A 23,995-nucleotide genomic window follows, 5' to 3' on the forward strand; every position below is an offset into this window, starting at 1 on the left:
ATGCAACTTGATACATTTTTTGAGCCAAGAATTTCATCACAACATTTGAAGACAGGCTAAATTTGCAGAATAAATGTACTCGTCTCTGCACATTAGGAGCAGATCAAGGATTTATCAGAATTCACAAAACTCAAATCTTTCAGGTATCCCTTCCTCCTTGTTAGGTGGTAATGCATATAATAATTCATGTGTTCTGTCAAACATGTACCTGTTTCTCCCTGCAATTTCAATCTGGATGTGCACTTTTCCCCTCCAGAATAATTCCATTAATGCTTGTCTCACACGTGTGTGCATGTTTGAGTGTTGTCTATTATTCACTTCATAGCTATCTGGTGATCTTACTTACATATTGTAATCCAGTTCTACAAAATTATTTACAGATCAAATCCAGGGATAATCTCTATGTTATTCTGTTAGCACTTTTCCCCCTAGCACAGCTCATTATGATTTGAAAACTACATTGGTTAAAACATGTTTCTCATAATTCATCATTAATATATGTCCAGGTGAAATGATGGACCAACACCAGATGTATATAAATTAGGGCAATGTGCTTAGCTGAATATTTTCTGGATAAAGTAAGATATCAAAGATGCTTTACACTCACTGGGGTTGCTACAGAGAACAGCTTTCTTTATGAGATGGTTGAGTTAGAACATTTGCTTGGAGAACTTCGTACACAGTAGAGGAAAATGACACAGGACAGATCTCAGAAGAAATGAAGACAAATGCCAGCATCACTCCAGAGGCAAAAACTCGAATCACATGGAGGTGTGCAACTGTTCTGAGTTTTTGTTAGCAGAACTGTGAACAAACACAGTAATAAATGCATGTCAGATTGATCAAGACTACCGGTATTCGGAGAATTCCACAAAGCTTATGAACATGATCACCCAAAGCTAAAATCTTTTCAGTCTGCATCAAATCCAACTTCATATATTTAAGGACTTGGCTATTGGAATCATTCAATTTAAAATGCCTATTGTTCCTTGTAGTTTAGGCTTTCATTCATCTCTGACGGGCTCCAGACAGCTTGGAATGGAAGGACTACATATTATTAAAGAATCATTTCTTCATCCAGAAAGAGAGAACATGACCTACCAGAGAACATTCACATGCAGAAGCCAGCTTCTGTACTTGTAGGTTGGCATGAACAGATTTTATTTCTCTACATGCATTTTTTTGTAACAGCTGAATATGTGTATTCCACTGTGTCCGCAGCTTCAGCTTGAACTTGATACATGTAACTGATTTCACATACTAATATTCAAACAAAATGTAGAGATATTTTGTCCTGGCTCTGTACAATCTGATACAAGTCTCTGAGTAGGTAAAGTGAATGACAGAAATGGTTTGGCTTATGCTCTGCATCACAAGCAATTGCCTAAAGGAACAGGCAAGTCCGTTAGCATTGAAAATGTGCTATATCAGAGGTTTTATAAGACTGAACTGCGAATTCAAGTTAAATCAACTCTCTAAATTAAATTGCAAATTCATGTAGGATCTTGCCTGATTCATGCCTCATTATAAATCAGTTTTTCCCAACCTAGTATCCATTAAATGAGTTTGACTACAGCTGCCACAGTTCCTGGCCAGATTGGTCATAGTGGGGGTGAATGATAGCTGAAGGTCACTGGGTTAGAAAGATTGATTACAATATTTTAAGCAACAAATAATAATTCAAAAGTGGTGATTGTTCATATCCAAGTGACAGAAACCTAACTTAATATCAATCAAACGTAGAGTCAGAAAGGATAAGAACAGATAACTGGAATGTTGAACCTTGGTTGATCAAGTAATTGATCTCAATATGGAATTATTTTGGAAACAGAGATGGATAGCAGTTTAAGGCACACAAAATCTGACCATTTTGCTACTCCTATTAATGCTGTAAAATCTATTTTTAATATTTCTCCTGTGTAAACTTGTCTTCAGTGACATTTTTTTTTCTTTTTCACTTTGTGCAAAATTTTGAAAGCAAGGATGATATTTAGGGAAGACAAGTGAGGTCACATTGAAGGCCCCATTATTTTTTTTTTTTCCAAATCCCTTGCATTTTTAGCGAACAGTGGTTCTCCAACTTAGCTAATCTTCTTCCCACAAGCCAAGACTGTATGCCTTCAAAAGTAGCACACCATAAGGCCACCTCCTTTCCTTTAAGCTGTACAGAGCTTAAGTTTAAAGATGCTTTAGCTGAGTGATGTTTTCAGTGAAGCAACCTATTAAAGCTGCATTATGGGGCAATATGCCCTTGAAATAAAATGCCAGCTTTGCTTCTGATAGCCTTTCTTGGCATATCCAATAGTCAGAGGATGCTTCTGTACATGTGCAATGCGCATAAGCCTCTCCTGGCTCTGGATGTGCTGAGAAAGCTGTTGGAAAGATGCAAAGCAGCTGGTTAAGACAATTAGTGCCACTGCTTTATCCCGTCAAGCCAAACAGCTCAACTCTCTGTTTATGATTTGTGCTAAGAGTCATATGATTGAAAAGGCTACAAAATAAGATGGCTGATCTTTGACAATGAAACTGCTATAATGATCATGAAACTTTTAAAAAGAACTAAACATTCTTTACAAGAAAAGAAAAAAAAACAGTGAGGTTATCATGATCTTGGAACCCTATTTCACAACCTTCCCTCCCCCCCCCCCCCAGTTTTAGTTGCTTGAATTCCACTCTTTTGAAATCTGAAACGATGCCCCTGTTGACTACAGACACAGCGGGGAATGTTATGGGATTGCTCTTCCTCCGATTTTCTCTGACCTCAGGTAGTGCTACCTGGCCAGGGAATGGCGGTATTAGGTCCCCGGCTCAACAACTTGCTTCGATGGTGGGTATTAGATGGCCAAGGTGGCTGAGCAGCTTTGCTTTCTAAAGCATGAAATGACATCTGTGAGCATAACAATTCCAAAGGGAAAATAAAAGTTACAGAGGAACTTAAAATGCTGTGTGTAGTCCAGCGGAAAGAAACACCTATGCAGCATTTTTTTTAATAACATTATTTTTTATTAGGCTGGGGCTGTGTGGTGTCTGTGATGCAGTTTTCTAGGCAGCTAGCAAAACAACAAGCAATAAGAAAAGTGTTTTTTTTTTTTTTTAAGTGAATACCCTCAGCTCAGCATAATTAAAGTTTTTGCTTATTAATAACTGTATGAAAATAAGACTATGGCTAATTCAGACTATGGCTACCAAAAGTGAGTGCTATTCCAAAAATCTTTCCTAGACTTTTTTCCTTATTCTCATTTGAACTGGTAGAAAATATACTGTTTTTGGGGGTGGGGGCGTTCTTTCCCTCCACAACGTTGGTGAAATACTCAACTTTATGGTGCGGGGTGGTGTACTTGTAATGATCATATTAATGAAATGATCAAGAGTTGGGTATGGGTGTCCTATTCATTGTACAATAATCTCTCTGGATGTCTGCAGATACTCTAGTTTTCTTCCAGTTCAATTCCAAAATATATCATGAAGGAATCTCTCCATGGTACTTGTTTCAAATCAGGAAGCATAGACAACCAGATAGATTGCAGAGTGATAGAGAGGTACACAAGAGAGAGAGAGAGAAAGAGAGAGAACACTAACGCAGTAAGTTCAAATGCACGATCAATAACAAACGAAATTCTAATGAAATTCTAAAGCATACCGAGAATGAGATAAGAGAAAGAATGAGAGAGAAAACAAGGTTTAACCTAGCTGACTTTGGCTGACCTCAAAAAAGTTAAGGTAGATCTAGTTAGTACAGTATTTGGATGGGAAACTGCCATGAAATTCCAAGAGCTTGCTTGCTTGCTCTCTCTCTCTCTCTCTCTTTCCCTTTCTTCCTTTCTATCTATCTATCTAACTATCTATCTATCTATCTATCTATCTATCTATCTATCTATCTATCTATCATCATCATCATCATCATCATCATCATCATCTTCTATCTCTATAATGGTAAATCACTCCCATACTGTTGCCAAGTGACAGAAGCCTCGCAATCAATTAACCTATCCTACCAAGAAAGCCACTTGAAATTGCCAGTTGAGCCTGACTGAAAGAGGATTTACCTTATAATAGGGAACGAAACTTTTCCAGAAATTGGAGAGCAGATTTCATTATCAGAATATCAGAAATAGAACTTCAGAACTTTATACTTACCTTCCATGTTTGCTACTTATTTCTTAGGCATCAGTATCACTTATGAAGACCTCTGCAGTTTGTGATCCATGAAAGCAAGCACAGCCCACTAGCCATGTATATCAGCCAGCTAAAGACTTCATAACTTCCTCTACTTTTCTTCCTGTCTGGCCTGCAAAGAAGACCCTGGTAAGCCACAGTTACATGGCTGGTTGGTTGTGTTCAGCTTGAGGGTCACAGATTGTGCCATAATCGTTCACCCACAACTCAGTGCATGATATGCATCATGTTAAGATGGTGATGCAATACACGCGATCAGGCACTTCCACAAACTGTATTTGACCAACACTTATCTATCCCAAGAACATGAGATGAGAAGACAATTTGCAAGCTAAAATGAGTTTCCCTATGTAAATGATAAAATGCAACATGAGGGATATTTATCTTTACATAAGTGCTACCTGAATCACTATGGTGCAAATGCTGGAACAGGAATTGTTCTAAGAAGTCATGTAAGGGCAATCTCAATTACTGTAAATCACACATAGATGCAACTAAGCATTGTTTCTTGGCAGTGAAAGTATCAGTTCTCACTCCGCTGCTTTGCATTTACAACTTATAACATACCTCTGTTATTAAGGATTCCACTTCCTGGGACTATCAGTGAAAAACTCAATGGGATATGTGGTAAAAAGTGGAGAAAGGAAGGATAAAAATGCATCCTCTCACATTCATTACAGTGTCAGTTTGTAAGGACAGATCCATGACTGCTGGTTGGGATTCTGCACGGTCAGAAGAGGTCTGACCTGGATATCCTTTTTCCTGCAGTTTGTTTAGGAAGATGCATCTAGCTATGCCTGTGAATTCAACATAGTGCAGAACTCAGTGGTAACTTGACTGAACACAGAAATGGCCAATAGGGAGTCTTGAATATAAGTATCAATCTTGTCATGAACTCCTTATAAATACTGTCACTGGGACTGGAGTACAGGCAATCAAATTCAATGGCGCACGCATTGCATGCATGCATGAATTTCAGCCAAGGTCTTGTCCTGTCCCTCTTCCTTTCTCTCCTCGAAGCACTCTGGAATATTGAAGGAAAGAAACAAGAGGCCCCGGTGCTGCTTCCTGATATGGGGTGAAGGGGGAAAAGAGAATGCATGATTCAGAGGTGGGGAGAAGAAGAGCCCAGTGAAGGAGGGACAGAGTGAGAATGATCTGAACCAGCTTTCAGGGTTGTCCCTTAATGAAAATCTTACCTTTGATATGTTAAAGAAGACATGGAAGAGGAGCAGGAAAAGAAAAAATAATGGCAATCCTGGCCAGGGGGAAGGGGTGCTACAGATGCCTACAGGAGCATATAGGATCGGACCCTCTTACAGAAGGTTGCAGTTTATCAAGACGGAAGCAAACAAGAATGTACAGATGCTTAGAGAATTTGATATATTGCTGCATGGATAAGAACATAATTATCCATCTGCTTTTACAGTATTCTAATGCAATGCTAAACTTTAAAAAATAGTCTTGGTTTTACATACTTGAACTCTGCTTCTGCTTTCTGTCACTATGTCCCTATTTGAATCCAGTTATGGCAAAAAAATATGCCCCGGCAGTCCTTTTTTCTCTCCTGCCATAATGTTACTTTCATCAGACCCACTAGGGAGAAAGGGAGAGTTTTGAAGAAGCAGGAGAAATTAGAGATATGCATGACTTGGACACAGGCATCCCCAGCAAACTGAGATTATGTCAAAATGACAACATATACACGGTACCATCATGATACTCCACCCTTACTTGTGTCCTGACCTATGGCAAAACTATATGAGTCATGGTTTATGACCTTAGAGTTAGGGAATGGAAATTCTTAGGGTGAAAGAAGATTGGCACTGAGAAACCAGCTTATATATAACAGATAAATAGAAAGACTAGAAATAAAAAAGAAAAAAGGAGATGAAAGCTAATAGATGGATTAGGAACAGGAGGGAAATATACCACTCCATTGCACAGTCCTGGTTCTTGAGGACTGGTGGCAGATAGAACTTCCAAAATGTGCAGAAGGAAGAGAAGGGGTCTTTGTCAATACCTGCTTACAAGTGCTTTTTGGCTGGATCAGCTCAGAGTGCTCTGTGGCTTCCTGAATCTACAGTCCTTCTGGAGGTGGAGACTCAGCCTAGATAGAGGGTGTATGTTGGTTTATTGGTCCCTTATCTGATCTGCACCCAGGTAATCAGGTAAAGCTGGCTGGTTCCTCCAGGCTGTGAAACCTGACAGAGAAGGGGCTGTTTTAAGAATCTGAGAAGACTGTGTTGCTGAGGTTTAAGGAGAAAACATACTAAAGAGGCTAAGTTCAATTCATGCAAAGCCCAGTTACCTCCAGTTCAGTGGAGGCTTCTGAAAATCCTCTGCCCTTTTTGTGGGATCCCAGCAGGTAGACTGAAGTCTTGTCTGCTAAGGAAATCTGGCCTTAGATGGCTCAAAGAGGTTCCCTGGAATAAAGAATGGCTTTTAAGGAAGGGTGAAACTCAGAGCTGACTGATTGATTGCTGCAGCTTCCCTTTGACTGATCATCTAGAGATAAAGAAAAGATGTCAAAATGAATTTTGGTAATCACCTACCTAGCAGGTTACCACCTCTCTAGAACAGCACAGAGAGATTGAGAACAAACATTTTTCACTTCTTTTCACTCAGGTTAAGCCTGGCAGGGCTTTAAGGGTATTGGAAATGCTGGTATGAAAATGCTTTAAACAGGCACATAGCATTACTCGGCTCCAAATGTATATTTAAATATTACTTAAGTAAAATGGAAGTGCAGATTTTTTTTTTATAATTGCGTATTCAGGAAGAAATGGGATGGAATGAATTTAAAAGTAAATAAAAGTGATGCAGACCAGAAATAAACCAGTTACCAATGCAAGCTGGGTTGGAATTAGAGATGGGCAAATTTATCTTTTCCATCTCCCTGTTGCACATATCAGCCTTTGCTTATGTTCTGTCCCATCTCACTGTTGCATTTTTTTTTCTCTTATGTATGAACTTCCATTTTAAAATGATATGCTCAACTTCAGCATTTATTAGCATCAGTGACCATAGCAGAGTCATAGAAGGCAAGATGGTGGTCATAGCAGCATGACCAAAATATACGTGGTGCACCCCTTTGGTATGTGCATTGATACAGTTCTTTATCTATGATAAATATATTACCAATGCTAAGTCTCTTTCTATGTCGGAAAACATAGCTCTTTTTAGCCATAACTACTTATCCCCACCCACCAGTGGAATTGCCCAGTGTCAGTGCCAAATCCAGCCGCCCCCCATGAACATGTTCCTTTATGAGGAATACAGCCCCACTCAGAAAAGGCATATCACTTCGGTTGTGACATTTCCCCAAATCAGTGTTTTAGAACTTAACCTCCAAATAGGAGGAATGTATTTGTTTTTCTAATCTCCACATTTAAAAGATTTTGAGTATAACTTTTGGGTCAAAAACTGTACCAGAAACCTCAGGAAGAGTCTCAGTTGGAGGATGATTACATTTACATCTGCATGTTCATCTGGGAATGGAAGATGGGTCAAAAGGGAAAGTTGCCTTTGATTAAAACTCAACTCCTGATGAGTTCATGGATACATCCATGTGGTTTTCCTGGCAGCAATGTGGAAGGAATTTGCCTTTGCTTTCTTCTGGGAAGCCTTTGCTTTTTCAGACTTCCTGGTCTCATGTCCTGATATTCCCTGAGTCTCCTATCCAAGTACTAACCAGACCCACCTCTGGTTAGCCCAGGAAAGTCAGCCTGGTGTCACAAATATTGAATTTCTCAGGCATCTAGAGATAAATCTCCCGAATTCAATGTAACTGTGAATTCAGAGTAAATGCATGTCAGAGTGCTGCCTTAGAGATTTTGAAAAATTGGTATATTTGTCCTTTTTTGTGGAATTATTCTACTATTTGTATATGAATCCACAGACAGCCTTATTTTTTTTTCCAAAACAACTTTTTCCCTGTTATCTAAAACTTTTAATAAGACAATAATAACTTAAGTATATGCTTGTCTATAAATGGCTATAGTACAGTAAATTATGAGCTTTAAAGCCTGCAATTTCCAACTTAAGAGGAAACTGCAATGCATGTGAGAAGGTATTTACATTTTATTGTAACTGTTTTTCTCCTCAATAAGATGTTTGTAAGGACAGTGATTAAAAGAAATGGAACCTCAAGTCTCTCTAACAGTTATATTATGCACCAATAAAAGAATGAAATTCCTAATAAAACATGGAACTACAGCTTACATTCCAGCACTGACAGGTAGCTTAATACAAATCCTGAAGGATGAAGCTTCTTCTCATTTTTTTCCAAAACTTGTAATAATATATATTACGAAGGTCATTCTAAAGGTTCAGGTTTCACTATGATGAAAAGCAGAAGAGAATTTTACATGAATGTTTGGGTCAACCTGCTTCTATATAACATTTTGTGTTAAAAACAATTTAAACCTGAGAATACACCCAGCTGATTTCCTACTGGGCTGGTATAACAAGTGAAGTATTAATTGTTGTTGTTCAGTCGTTAAGTCGTGTCCGACTCTTCGTGACCCCATGAACCATATTGCGCCAGGCCTTCCTGTCCTTCACTGCCTCCCTGAGTTTGCTCAGTTTCATGCTCATTGCTTCAGTGATGCTATCTAACCATCTCATCCTCTGCCGTCCCCTCCTCCTTTTGCCTTCAATCTTTCCCAGCATCAGGGTCTTTTCCAAAGAGTCCTCTCTTCGCATTAGGTGACCAAAGTATCTGAGCTTGAGCTTCATTATCAATCCTTCCAATGAGCAGTCAGGGTTGATTTCCTTTAAGATTGACTGGTTTGACCTCCTAGCAGTCCAGGGGACTCTTAAGAGTCTTCTCCAGCACCACAGTTCAAAGGCATCAATTCTTCGGCGCTCAGCCTTCTTTATGGTCCAGCTCTCACAGCCATACATTACTACTGGAGAAGTATTAATACGTATGAAGAAACATTTATATATAACAGCATATACCACTTATATAAATCTGTGCTCCCATTCACTACGGGAGAGTGAATGAAAATATGTATGTAACATTTGGGATTCATATTACATCAAACGATTGGCCTACCCTTATACCAGGTGATAACACTTGGCTGATTCCAAAAAAGCTAAGCAGAGTCAGATCTGTCATAATCATAACATCCAATGCTTGCATTGAAAGATAAATTAAAAAGAAAAACCATGAAAACAGCAAAGACAAACTGTTTCCATATGATTCCCAAGGAGACTACACAGACATGCAAATGAAGGCCCTGGACCCATGAAGCACTTACTAGTATTTTCAATTGATCGTACCAATAAATATTTACAAGAAATAGAACTGGTAGAATTCTTCCTGTGGGTTTCATAAATGATTATGACTCACTCAAAGCATCAGAGTTTATTTTCTTCATATATGGAATACCCAGCTACACAAAATACCATCCCTTTATAAAGGACATTTGATTAGTTAATAATTAAACTCCCAGCCAGCCTGGGCTGAATCATACCCACTAAGCCTATCCTACCTCATGAAGATGAACAGGATTAGAAAGTGGGATGGGAAGATGTACAACACACTGACTTTCTTGGAAGGTGGGTGAGTGAAAATGTCATGAACAAGCCAATTAATCAATTAATTAATCAAAGCAGAAATCATAATTGCTTTTTGCTAGGGAATGGATACAACAGACTCCAAGAACTGCAATGGCCACAACAGCATTTTAAACACTAGCAACTAACCTGGAATTTTAGCTCTCCTTGTTGACACAGGCTTGAAACAAACTTGACAGTGATTTTCATGAAAACACCGAGATTCTCTTCAAATGCATTGGTGTGAGAAATAAAGTACATGTAGACCCTGGGATTCCTGTTTCTCTTCACTGTCCATTAATTGGCTTTCATGAGGATTGTGAACCTACCAAAGAGGGGCAAAGTTATAGGATGATGGCTCCCTAAGCTGATTTGCTGCAGCGGAGCCTAACTAATAAAAAAGTTAGATTAAAAGTGGAGGAATGTTAGAATCACCTACTGTGGCTTTAGGGGATGTTAAAGAATAATGATGAGTGTTCACTTTCCTCCACATTAAGTAAAGCTATTTGGTAATGGCTTTTTAAAAAAACCATTTTTCAGCAGTGGCGCATTAAGACAAAATTCTGGATGTTATAACATAGCGAATAAGCTCAGGCCAGACCTATGGGGGAGAGTATTCTGCTGAAAACATTATAGAGATACATCGCCTTCCCCCCACCACCACAGACACACACAAACCATGGATGGGGGGATCAACTCTACAAAATGAGGATACATTTCAGTAATATAGGCAAGGGAGGAAAATGATGAACGGTCATTTGGGGACCATTAAATATTTTCCTTTGGCAACCTCTTTTTTTTCTTTTTGACCCATTCCTCCCTCCCTCTTTGTTTAATGTCCCTGTTTTTCCCTCTTGAGCAGCAGGCTGTCAGGAAAAGAACAGATGGCACTTATTGGAGATCTGAACGGATCCCTTGCAGAGTGTTTTTGAAATGAAGCTATAGGCCACATAAAATTAGGCCTAAGGCCGCCTATGACCATAGGATGCTCTTCCCTGTTCCAAAAAACAGCAACTGCCTTTCCTATTAATGTTCAACAATCCATGTGGAAAGCAAGAGTGACATATTGCACATAACCGTTTGATTTGAAGCTCCTTTGACTCCTTGATATTCCGTATCCCTCAGTGTGCTTGGTTAGTGATCTGGTAAGCCAGGAATCTGTTCTAAACCTTTCATGCTTTCAGCACATACCTCAGCTGCACAAATCTGCCTAAGATCAATAAATAACAGCATTCTTCCAAAAGGGTGGCAAGTTTCTATCTTTTGTCTTTGAGGTGGTTTGGACAAAGAAGTCAAGTCTGCCATCTCTTTACTGTCCTGCAAAAAATCTAAAACATTCATGTGTGTCCTTGATGGAATGTTTGTACTCCTATTTCATTTCATATTTTATGTTAGCCATAGTGATTGGCATTTTCAGACAACTGCATAGTGCCTTTTGAATTTTCATAATATAACACTGCATATATACATATATTCATATATGCCAGTTTGGTGTACTGCCTTGATTACTGAACTAGAATGGGGTTGTGCAAATTGTTTTGGGCCAAGAGCCATGTTTGTCCTTTGAGAGGAATGCTATGGCTGCACTCCAAAAAGCAGGACAAAACTAGGTGAGGACAAAACTAAATTTAATTTAATTTAAATTTAATTAAAAACAAGTTAATACCATTATTCCCTATGTATTTCATAGTTTAGTCTTTCCATCATGCTAAAATTATAATTTGACAGCAAGTTTGGGTGGTTTTTGTGTACTTTGGGAGGTTTGTGCATTGTGTACCCTTATACTAGAAAGAAAGAGGTATGGGTTCAAATTCTTACTCAGCACCTCAAATCACTGTATAGCATTGGGCCAGTCACTCTGTCTCAATCTACTCTACCTTGCCAGGTTATGAAGTTAACATGATTGTGGGGAGTACCATTTATGCTATAACTAACCCCCTGAGAAGAAAGTGGGATCTAACTACAGTAATCACAGAATTGTAGAGTTGGAAGGGATCATAAGGATCGTCCAATCTTCCATAGTGTGTAGGAAAACCAATCAAACTATCCAGGAGAAATGACTGTCCAGCCTCTTACAAATCTCCAGAGATGGAGAACCTGCAACTTCTACAGGTAGATTGTTCCACTGTGTACAGCTCTTACTGTCAAACATTTTTCCTTATAATCTAGACAGCTAAGCTTATTCCCATTATTTCTGGTCCTAGTGTCTGGGGGAATGGAAAATAGTTCCTAATCATCTTCCATGTGCCACCATTTTATATACCTGAATATGAATGTCATGTCTTCTCTTAGATTTCTTTTCTACAGATTGAACATCCCTTCAGCCTGTCCTTACAGGGCATGTCATTACATCCCTGTATCATCTTTGTGCCCCATCATCTTTGCAACCTTCCTCTGAGGCTCTTTTAATCTGTCAATATCTTTCTGAAAATGGGGTGCCCAGAATTGTGCCCCATATCCAGGTGCAGTCTCAACTGTGTAAAGAAGCTGGGGATATATACAGTATTTTTTGTGTCTTTAATACAGTGCTTCTTTTGATGCAGCCCAGAACTGTGTTGGCCCTTCTAGCAGCTGCCTCACACTGCTGCCTCATGTTTAGCTTGTTGTCTATGATCACAGCCAAGTCCTTTTCTGATGTAGAGCTTACAGACTTTGAATCACCCATCTTATATGTGTGCCCTGTATTTTCCTCCCTGAAGGTAACATCTTACATTTCTTCTTTTTTATCTATCTATCTATCTATCTATCTATCTATCTATCTATCTATCTATCTATCTATCTATCTATCATCTATTCAATTTATATAGCCACCTATCTCACATTTGTGATGCTGGGCAGCTTACAATTAAAACATAAACAATGCCAAAAAACGCAGAATAAAACAACCGTACAAACAATGTGAAACATTAAAACTGTTAAAAACATGCAATACAGTCATCAGGAGAGCACAATAATTCATGAACAGCACAACCATTTTATGGGCTCTACACCACTCTCTGATCCCCAGGCCAGATGGCAAAGCCAGGTCTTCAGGCCCTTCTGAAAGGCCATCAGGGTTGGGGTCAACCTGACCTTGGGGGGAAATGATGTTCCATAGGGTGGATGCAGCAGCAGAAAAGGCCTCCACCTGGGTCCTGCCAATGACACTCTCTAGTGGATGGAACCTGCAACAAGCCTCTTCTGCCGGACCTGTCTTTCATCCCAGTCTTCAAACCTGCCCAGATTAGACTGCAATCTTGTTCTGTTTCTGGGTTTTGGCCAGAAAACCCTCCCAGTTAGCTACAAATGTGATAAACAGCCCATCAATCCAAATATTCAGATCATTAATTAAAATGTCAGATAATACTAGCCCCAAGGTAGTTCTCTGCAGGACCTTCTGATTAATACTCTCTAATTCAATGTAAAACCATTAATATTAACTCTCTGAGAGCAGCTAGCCAGTCAGTTGTAGAATCTACCTTACTGTAGTACCATTCAAACCACATTTTAACAGCTTGTCAATGAGAATATCATGGGGAACCTTGTCAAATGCTTTCCTGAAATCAAGGTAGATTATATCCACAGCATTCCTTTTGTCTACTAGAATAATTGCCTTATCAAAAATGGAGGTATGACTTATCACACATACCTATCTTTAATAAAGCAGTGCTGATTCTTGGCAATCACAGTACTGTCTTCAAGATGTTTAGAAATAGCCTGCTTTATTATCTGTTCTAACATCTTTCCTGGTATTGAACTAAGGCTTACTGCTCAATAAGTAACCAACCCTTGCTCTCTGGAGCAGATCCTCCCAAGATACGTACAACTCCCACCCTTCAAATATTCTGGAACTTTGTTAAGAGTCTATTCCCAAGCTTGGGGTTTGAATATTTTGGGAAGCCCCCGGTGATTGTTTTCTAGATGTAATTTATGTGGTTTTGTTTGGGCAGTTATTTTCCTTTTAAAAAATTATCTATTCTTATAAAAATTGTAAGCTGCCCGGAGTCTTTTTGGAGTTGGGCAGCCTCAAAATCCAACAAATAAACAAATAATACTAGGAACCTCCTTCCCCCCCCCCATCTTTCCTGAAGATAGAGAGCACATATGCTCTTTTCAAGACTTTTGGCACTTCCCAGTTCACAGGGACTCCTCACAGATAATTGACAGAGGTCCTGACAACTCTTCAGCCAGTCCTTTCAGTATTCTAGGATATACTGTATTTCATCAGGGCTTGGTGACTTGAAGGAATTCCAGTTAGCTAGAAGATCCTTTACCACATCTGTAGTGACCTGCACTCTCCCATGTTGTGTTCATTCCCAGTGTACACTACTCAAAATACCATTTCCTTTGGTTATAAAAATAGAGACAAAATAGGAGTTGAGTTTTGGCTCTCTCTTGGTCATTTGTTAAGATTTCGCATTTTAGAGTAAGCAGTGAGCCCATCTTTGTCTTGATGCAGACATATTTTAAAGAACCCTTCTTGCTGAATTTTGTTTCTCTTGCCAGTCTTAACACATTTCCTGCCTTTGCCTTCCTGACCTCATTCCTGTATTCCTAAAGTGAATTATTTGGTCATCAGCCCTTCCTTCCATTTCCAATATGCATTCTCCTTTGCAAGCTGCCTATTCAAGCATATTGGCTCCTTTAGATGTCTCCTAGTTTTCTTTTTCATTGGTATAGTTTGAAACTGCACCATCCTTTATTCACTTTTCATGGAGATTCAGAGGCAACAACACTTCTGCCTTCAAGGTTTTCTTCCCTTGACATCTTATGTTTCTATTTCTCTTAGCTTATTGAAAACTGCTTTTCTAAAACTCATGGTTTCAGTTTGACTATTTTTACTAAGCTTTTTGTTAAAAACAAGAACTCTAACAATGCATGGCCACTTGCAGCCAGAATTCCCACCCCTCCTATAGCTTTAATCAACTCCTCCCTGTTAATACGGACCAAACTGAAGACACCTTTCCACCTCAAACCTTTGAAAGAAAAAAATATCAGCCATACAAGTCAAGAATTTATCTTATTCTGTACAAATAAGTCCATCCCTGATATCCTTGCCTGTTCCTCTGAAATAAGATGTACTCATCAGATCTAGTGTTCATTGGTAGAATTCATCCCAACATGTTTCTGTAATCCCTATTATATTGTCTTTGCTCTTGGGCCTCATACATCCAGCACACTGTGCTTGTGCATTAGTGTAGAGATATTTAAAATAATGGATTAGATTTCCTGCTTTCAGCCTCCTCTTTTCTCTATGCCTATATTTCCTTTGTTTCGTTGTTAAATTGGTAATTTCCAAGATGCTGTTGTATTAAATCTACTCTCTTGTATTCTAGTTTAAACCTGTCCTGACCAGGTAAGCCAGCCATCATCCAAAGATGTTCTTAACCTTCTTATACAGAAGAATTTTATCTCTGTAAAGCAGCCCCTCCTCCCTAAACTTTATATCATTGTTGAGATACCTGGCCCTCAATTGTTTGCATCAGTGCTGCAACCAGAAGTTCACTTGAAAAAAAAGTTCCTTTTTCCTGCTGGACCTTTGCCTTTAAGCAGGAAGGAGTGTTGAGAGTACCATCTGGGCCCTTCACCCTCCAATCCAAAACCATGAAGTTATTTTTGATATGCTGGAAATCATGTCTTGTAGTGTCTGTGTGGTGCTATGAACAGCAGGACTCAGCCTTGTTAGTCTTTCCATCACATCTTAGATTTGCACATCTGGGAAACAGCAGATGAAAGATCTGGACAACAAATGGGAGCTTCTATACCTCTCAATCACAACCTTCATTTTCTTCTTGGTGGTTGATGATGGATCACTCCCACATGGATTAACTGACAGGTTCAATGGTGAGTGAGCTCACACATGTTTATAGAAGCTTCCTCAGAGGTTAGAACTTAGAAGTGGTTGCCAAGATCTAGAGGAAAGGTCTTGCTGTGTGTTCATTTTGCTTCTGATGGTGATGTATTACTAGTTACCTTCATTCTTATCTTCTGGAAAAGTTTTAAGTTTTGTATTTCCTGCTTATGATGAACAATGATTAATATTCAAGAATTTTCATCATGACAGATGAAGTATAGGCATCATACTCTGGCCTTCACTAATCTTTGCAAGCTGACACTTTACTCAGATGAAGTCTGCTTCATCTTTTGGAAAAAAGGCAAACATGACACATGTGTTTCAGGTGACTGTCAGAATCAAACAATTGCCATGATGTCTCTTACACACTAAAGAGGAAGTAAGGAATAAGCAAGATTTGTTAAGCTTTATACACTTGAGGTGCATAATCTAATCATTTGACCTGGTCAGATGAAGTCCAACACCCAGTTGCTCTTGGTGTCTTCTACTTTCTTCCCTGAATACAGCAGGAATATGAAGAAATGCAAATCTGATTAGCCCCCCCCCCCCCACAACACTGAAGCAGAGTTCCCAGCAGCATTAGCTAGGGCTACTGTATCTGGACTGCAAAAATCCAGACAGCCACTAGGTAAAACAAAAAGATATGGATTACTCCAACTTTTTCCTTCCATTTTGCGGTGGTCTGCCTGTTTGCAGGCCATATTTGCCAGCCTACCTCAGCCGCCATGGCAAATTATGAAATATATTGGGAGTTGTAATTCAATGATATTGAGAAGACCACAGGCTCCCAGCCCTGCTTTTAATTGTTTATGGGAGAAAGCATAGTGCTCTACAGGGACCATAAGAGGATTGGTCTAGAGACAAGAATTTTTATTTTGTTGCAAACTGAAACAAAAACAATTTTCTAATGTTACATTTACTGTTGATTCTAATCCTGTAAATCTTTAAAAACAGCATTTTAAAGTTGACAATATCCTGGGCCTCAGGCAATGCAAGCTTGCATATTCTTTTTGCTTCATGTCCAGGAAGTCTCATCTTTGCTAAGATACCACATTCTCTCAATTTTTTCCCTGCCAAGTTCCACTAAGTCAGCCCATCAACAAAGCATTTTTCAGTATGTCTTTGATCTTCACTGAAAGATGAAAGAGGTAGATAAAATATAAGTGACCCAGTATGAAAAAAATGCCATGTGTTTTACTTATGAGAATGCCAGACTTTAAAACAAAAAGTTGCTTTAATACTTTAATACTCGCTGCTGACAAAAAAGTTGATTTAATACCTGGAACCATGTTCCAAATTGATGTTTTTAAAGAAAAGGCTACCATTTTCATAAATAAAGTTTAGCATTATTAAATTTGTTTTAAGTTGGCCTTAATAACTTTAGCCTCGATTTTCTCATGAAACTAATTGAGAATTCCTCAATGGGGTTGAGACCACAGTGCGCATCTTGGAAAATGCCTTGGTTTTGGGCCAGTCTTGAAGAATAAGTATCTTTAATTGCCTGAGAAGTTTGTCATATTTTTTTCCCATTATATGCCAAACCCCACAGTCAAGAAAATCTTTGATTGCATTATTATACTTTTCATATATTCCTTCGAATAGACAGATCAGCACAGATGAAGATGTTCAATTATATCTTCACAGAAATCTTGTGAAATGGCTTGAATGTTGAATTTCAAGATCTAAAGGTTGGACTTCACTGGTGCTTTAACTGAAGAATGACTTGTGTTGATCATACAAGTCTGGTATATATACTTGCCAATTGAGTCACTAACCCCAGGATATCTAAGCTGCAGGAAAAGCAACACTGAGATCCAGATTTGATGTAAAATCTACCTTAGCCCTACCAGGTTGCTAGCTAAGGATTTATTTCAAGTGGCCTGTGGCACAATTTCAATTCCTCAGCATAGATCAGATCAGACCTCTGATAATAGTTATTTGTCCCTTACCTACAAGGTGCTGCTTGATGGAGAATGAAAAAGGGAGTGCTGAAAGAAGGATAGATCAGGGGGAAAAACTGGTGTCCTTATCCACAAATGACTCTGGCAAACTGTCAACAGAAGAAGAATTATCAAATCCTGCTTGAAATACTACGTGCTAGGGTACAAGAATGGACAAGGGTGGTGGCTCGCTTTTTCTTTCTTTCTTTCTTTCTTTCTTTCTTTCTTTCTTTCTTTCTTTCTTTCTTTCTTTCTTTCTTTCTTTCTTTCTTTTATTGCATTATAACCCACATTTAATTTAAAAATAAATAAACAAACAATTTTTTCTCAAAGAAGCTGAAGTGGGGTACATAGAGGCCTCACCTCATCATGCCTTCACAACATCTCATCCTAACAAAATGGTATGGCTGAAGGAGAGAAAGAGAGTGCATAGCCCCAAATCTCCCAATTACCATTTGGTAAAATGGGGATTTAAACCTAGGCTCCATTGTCCAATGCATCAATCACCACATCACACTCCTACTCCAATTGCTATAATTCCTCTAAACTTCCTAGAGCATATCATCTGTCACTATGTGACAGGGAATGATGGTCAACCTTTGACCTGATCCAGCAGGGCTCTTCTTGTACTAGAGCATTAAAGGCATGTATACACAGAATCTGGCTGATCTCCCTTTTCAAAAAAAGGCATAGAAGCAGAGACATGATTAATTTTAGCCTCTGCTCTTAATAATCTTATCAGGGAGACTTTTATAATGACAACATATATGCCTTCCAAGTTATTGTAAGCTGGCCCTGCTGCATTTGGGATTGCTTTGTTTCATTCTGCAAAAAAGCTTCTGATCCATAGTTCTGCTCCAACAGCACCACTGTTGAAGTGGTTGCCCTGAGGTTTCTTAGCTGTCACTTCTATTTTTTAAATGACCTACTGCATGCCTAAATATAGCTGTGCAACCTTAGCTTTTGATTTCATACCTGAGTATATGAGTACATGGGGAGTTTTGCATGTTTAATTATAAGCCAAGCAACACCATCTCTTTTTGCAATTTCTACGTGGTGCTTCAAGCATTTTCTAAATAAAACAATGATAGTGTTGATGTGGCCTCCAGATTCCTACCTGGCTTTCCTTATTTACAAAAATTGTATCTTTGGTTGCAGCAATCATTCAGCACTTTTTCCAGGGAACTATTTCGGCATGTAGACAATGCCTTGTGACTATTTTCCCATCTTGCCCAGAAGTGCTGGCACACTGCTCCCTGAATCATTAAAAATAATTTGATTAGGTCATAAGAACTGAAGATGTAGCACTTGATCTACAGAAATGACATCTCTTAAACATACATGGAAAGCTTGAACCTGTCAGCTCTTTTCCACATCATTATGCATCATGTCATATAAAAATAGATATAGGTTTCAGTGCGCTAATACTCTCTCACGTTTAAGGCGTGAAGACTGATTAATGCTAAGAGATGCCTGTGCTATTGTGCTCCATGGAACAGAGTACTTTGTCCCACAGCAGTACGATTGTTTGCTAGAAATATTTCTTCAGGATCAAAAAATAGTAAATCCTCAATGTAACAACAGACCTTGGTTTAGGGGACCAGATTTTATGGACAGGAAGTCAAGTCACAGCCAAGGAGCAAGAGGCAGCCTGAGTGGCAATTATTCAAGCATCAGCACTGAGATCGAAGGAGACTCTGGCAACAACTGTGGCACGTCAGCATGTGGAAGGCAAGCTGCTGCTGAGAGGCCATGTGGAGGCTGAGGATCAGAGCCCACAAGCATTGGCATCAGCCCATCTATGGTTGCTGGAATCCTGTTTATCCAATCAGTGAAATTATTAGCAATGCTTGAATGTGTTTGCCTCTACTTTCATTTGATGTCTCAATGCTACTGAGCACAACAAATAGGCTATGGCTGAGGAAGAACCCATCCATGAATTATCAGCTCGATATTAACTGTTTTTGAATAAGTAAATGAACTGCCACCCTTAATTCTGACATACTGTGAGAGTCTGAAGAGGCTGGCAAAGTAACAGGAGAAACATTAGGCATAAACAATCAACAGTTAGGGGAGAAGTTTGTTAGTAGCTTATCTGATAAATGGCAGCTCGGCCTAGAATGCAAAAAATCCAGGGAGACTCAGAACATTCAAAGACACTCTGCTTTACGAAACTCACTAGGGCTTGAGATTCATACCAGTTACCCAAATTCTGAATCTTAATTACCCTAATTCTTCCATAAAAGCTCCATATTGGAGAGGGTTTATTTCTTTTTTGATCATGCTACAGGGTATGGGTCTTGACACATATATCACTTTTCCTAGCAAGTTAGTTAGTTTCCTGAACATGAGTGATATCAGGATGTTTACAGGCAAAATGGTACAAGCTAGTTCACCCAGGAACGTGAATTTTTTCATTGCAATATTTGTATGAGAGAATAACCCAAAGTAGTTCATTGGCATATATCCTTTTTCAATGAAGTCTGTTCCATATTTTTGTTGGTCACACAGTCAGCCAGATGTTTAGACTGGATTTGTCATTTTTATCCACCTATCAAGTCCTTCCCAAGGACCTGGGATAGGCAGATGTTGTTGTTTGATGGTGTTAAAAGTATCGTTGCAGGATGTAAGCTGTTCCAAGTAAAGCTGCCTTTTGCAGTTGACTGATGCTGATTTTGTCAATGCTGATGGTCTTCAAGTAGTGCTCCAGATGTTTTGGGATTGCACCCAAGGCGCCTATTGGTATTATGTTTCTTTCTTTTGCCACAGTCATTCTATTTCTATTTACAGGTCATTGTATTTTGTTATTTTCTCCAGTCCTTTCTCTTCTATTCTGTTGTCTCCAGGTATTACAATGTCCACTATCCAGATTTCTTCCTCTTCTTCCTCTTCCTCTTCTTCCTCTTCCTCTTCTTCTTCTTCTTCTTCTGCTGCTGCTGCTTCATTTTTATCCACCTTTTTCATATATAGGCAGTAAATATACCTAATACTCCTATGAATAACTGAATGTATATTAATGAAGCAAAGAAAAATTAAATGATGCCAGCCACATATGAGTACCTCCACTCAAAACTTTGTTTCCAGCCCCCACAACAATGGCATTTTCCTACATCTATAATTTGAAGAGTAAAGTTATCATGACTAAATGTCTGCAAGTATACTTTTATGATATAATGAGGAATTCCTAGTTTGAAGCTCTATAAAATCAGTAAAATTTTTCTTCATTTTTGATAGTTCCTTGATTAAAAAGACAACCCTGGTATTGTAAATTTATTTAGAAAATCTTCCAATCAACAGATTGTCTTCTTTCCACAACAGAAATGATCTCGTCCATTAGAGAAATACTAGTTACACATAATGACACTTTCTGTTTGCCCCCTGCATTTCAGAGAAATGTCACCATTTTTGTGATGGAATGGAATTATGAAGGCCAGGATCAGGGAGATAAGCGTGTTCTTAGTTCACCAGAGGAGCGTGGGAAGATCAAGAGGATGAGGCTGGCACCTCCCTGAGGAATTCACGGTGTTGTGGCTGGCTGGCTTGGGAGCTGGGGTTTCAGTCTGGGGAGATTTCTGTCTAGAGGTTGTAGCTAATAAACACAGTAGAACTGGATTTGTATTGTCTCTTGGAGTTCTTCGGGCTAAACCTGACAATTTTGGTGAAAAAGAGATTGCTTTCATGCATGAAATGACACTTTTTCTGGGAGGGAAGAAAAGAAGAAAGGAAAAGAAATTCCACATCCTAGCTTGTCTTTCATTATTACTTACAAACACACACACGTACACACACACACACACACACTAGATGATAGATAGATAGATAGATAGATAGATATAGATACAGATAGATAATAGATGTGAAATGCTTCTGTTGTTTCCTCAATTGTTTTGTCTGAGCATAAAATGAAGAAGAAATAATTGGAAGCACTCCTTTTGCTATCTATATAATATAGATGTAGGTATAGGTATAGGTATAGGTATAGGTATAGGTATAGGTATAGGTATAGGTATAGGTATAGGTATAGGTATAGGTATAGGCATAGGCATAGGCATAGGTATAACTACCCCAGTGATCAGGAGCCACCCTTGACCACTTTAGAATTGCTAGAATTGCTAAAGAAATTGGAAATGTGCCTACTGAGTTATGAGCTACTGGCCAAAGCACAGATCCTTTGTTTTGCTTCGTCAGATGTAGAGTAGGCCAATCTAACTGAATTGGACTTAATCCTGGCTAATTTAAATCCCACTACTTACAGTGGCCTCTTCTTAGTATGATGGGGGGACATGGTGGCGCAGCGGCTTAATGACGCTGAAAGTTGCCGGCCAGAAATGGTCGACGCTTCAGCGGTTCGAGTCCAGCCTTCGCGTTAGCAGGGTGAGCTCCTGTTTCCTCCCTAGTTCCTGTAAACCCAACAGTTCGAAAACACACGTGAGTAGATAAATGGGTACTCTCACTCTGGTGGGAGGAAAAATGCTGGCGGCGCCTTGCAAAAAAAGGAGTCGGGAGCAGTTGCCGGTAAGCACGAAAAACCGTGCGCGCCCGAAAAGGGCGCAAAGCAACGGAAACCCCGCCTCCTGCGCTCGCCAGCTGGGCTCTGCTCTAGGAAGGAGGCTCTGGCAAACCACTTCCGAAACAATTGCCTTGAAAACTGCAAGGACTTGTCCAAGCAGTCACTGCAGAGTTGGTAACGACTGAGCGCAGATTAAAAAAAAAAAAACTTACAGTGGCCTCTTCTTAGTATAACTCTGGATTCAGTGATAATATATCCCCTAGTCCATCACCGATTCCTTGGGCTCTCTAGATACCACTGCCATGTTCACTGCCATGCTGGAAGGCATTTCCAGTTGGCATAGGTCAGTGGAATTTCTTCCCCAGTACACGGCATTCTTCCTGCAGTTGCAGTAAGGGCCTGTCTACATATTACATTCTATGCATATCTAGAGAATATGTATATCTTTTTTCTTGAGAAGAATTACATAAGCTAATTCCACTGTGAAAGAGCTGAGCTAAAATTCTTAGGAAACTTACTACAATTTCTGAAGGTTTAAACAGGGAGAAGAAACTACATATGTTAACCAACTCATCTGGGTGAGAATGTCTGTGTTACACTTAAGTTCTGCTTTGCTGAATATCATTATCTGTAGGTAATTCTTTCTCTTGCCTCTTCTTTCCTTCTCTCCCCCACAACAGCTACGTGCATATCACACACATATTTTCAGGATTATACTTCATGGATCTGTGCAGTGAATAGATCCATGAAGTTTAACCAATTATAAATCTGTTAGTCTTTAAAGTTCCACAGGACTCTTTTTTCTTTTCGTTTGCTTGAAACCAACACAACATCAAGGGTAAGAACATAAAGTACAAAGCAGTAAAAGGGAAGTAGCAAAACCAAACTAGAGACTTGCAAGTATAAATGCTTGAATTCATATGTAATGTTAAGGAGAAATACCACAAATTTTAACATCTGTATTCAAACATATATATGATTTCATATAGATGAAAATAAGCTATTAAGAATTAGGTTGCATGCCATAACTAAAAACCAAAACAATGTTCAATTAAATGTTTCTTCAAAAGGCTTTGTTGTTGTCCTGCTTTTTTGGCCAATGCAATTTTCCACATTTTAAAAAATTACTGTTTACACAAGCATTCACAGCAAACTGAGATTATGTCAAAAGGATGGCATGGACACTGCTGGTACATTCTTGCAGGTGAATATCAGATACAAGTATGTAAGTTGTGGTATTGGCATTGCACCATGATGCATGTTCATCATTTCCCCTCACCCACCAATGCCTATGATTGTTCTAAAGAAAGTTTACTTTAATTCCAATGTTTTGCAATAATGTTTGACATGTTATTCTTGCCACAAGACTCCTTGTTCTGATAGATAGATGATAGATAGATGATAGGTAGATATAGCTAAACACAATTGAATATTTAATTTATTTTAAGTGTATATACAAGTTCCTGATCTGGATTTGGATCATTGCTAGCCAGTGGGAGAAGTTTCAATCTTCTCCCTCAACCCTTTCATTTAAGGCTTATCTTCTTCTCCCACTAACAGTGGCATGAACATGCCTTACTAACTGTCTTTAAAGGACATATCTTCATGAGGTCAGTTTTGTCTCTCCCTCAGGCTGCCACAGATGCAGCCTAAATTTGTTCTTAGCTGTTCCAGTGTTAAAGTAATGCTTTCCCCAAGTAATGCTTTCCCCCTTCTCCTGACATAAGTAGTAGTGTATGAGTGATCTGCAACATTTTGTTGATGGTTGGTTATGATGCTGTCGGGGTGAGAGCTGCTCAGCTTCTATTGGCCCCTGGAGGTTGTTGCAACAACAGCCCTATCTCTCTGGTAGCTAGTCCCTTCTCTCCATAGCCATTTTGGTTTGGGTTGTAGGAGACACTAGATACCAGGCTTCTAGAGTGGCATTTGTCCATGTAATGCTTGTCCAGGATTTTAGAAAGCCCTTTTCGG

At 39.1% G+C, this 23,995-nt stretch overlaps 1 long non-coding RNA gene across 1 annotated transcript in view; it reads left to right on the forward strand.

Moving 5' to 3' along the window:
* Positions 1-21,208, forward strand: part of LOC148213693 (uncharacterized) — a 37,559-nt gene extending 16,351 nt beyond the window's left edge. The window contains exon 3 of the long non-coding RNA XR_015793991.1: positions 20,904-21,208. This is a non-coding gene — a long non-coding RNA (uncharacterized LOC148213693). The remainder of the gene's footprint in view (positions 1-20,903) is intronic.
* Positions 21,209-23,995: the final 2,787 nt, after the last annotated feature.

Source organism: Python bivittatus, unplaced genomic scaffold (assembly GCF_059951505.1).
Source record: "Python bivittatus isolate LINGU-HERP-01145 unplaced genomic scaffold, Pbiv_v1 ctg000840_np1212, whole genome shotgun sequence".
Classification (NCBI taxonomy): domain Eukaryota; kingdom Metazoa; phylum Chordata; class Lepidosauria; order Squamata; family Pythonidae; genus Python; species Python bivittatus.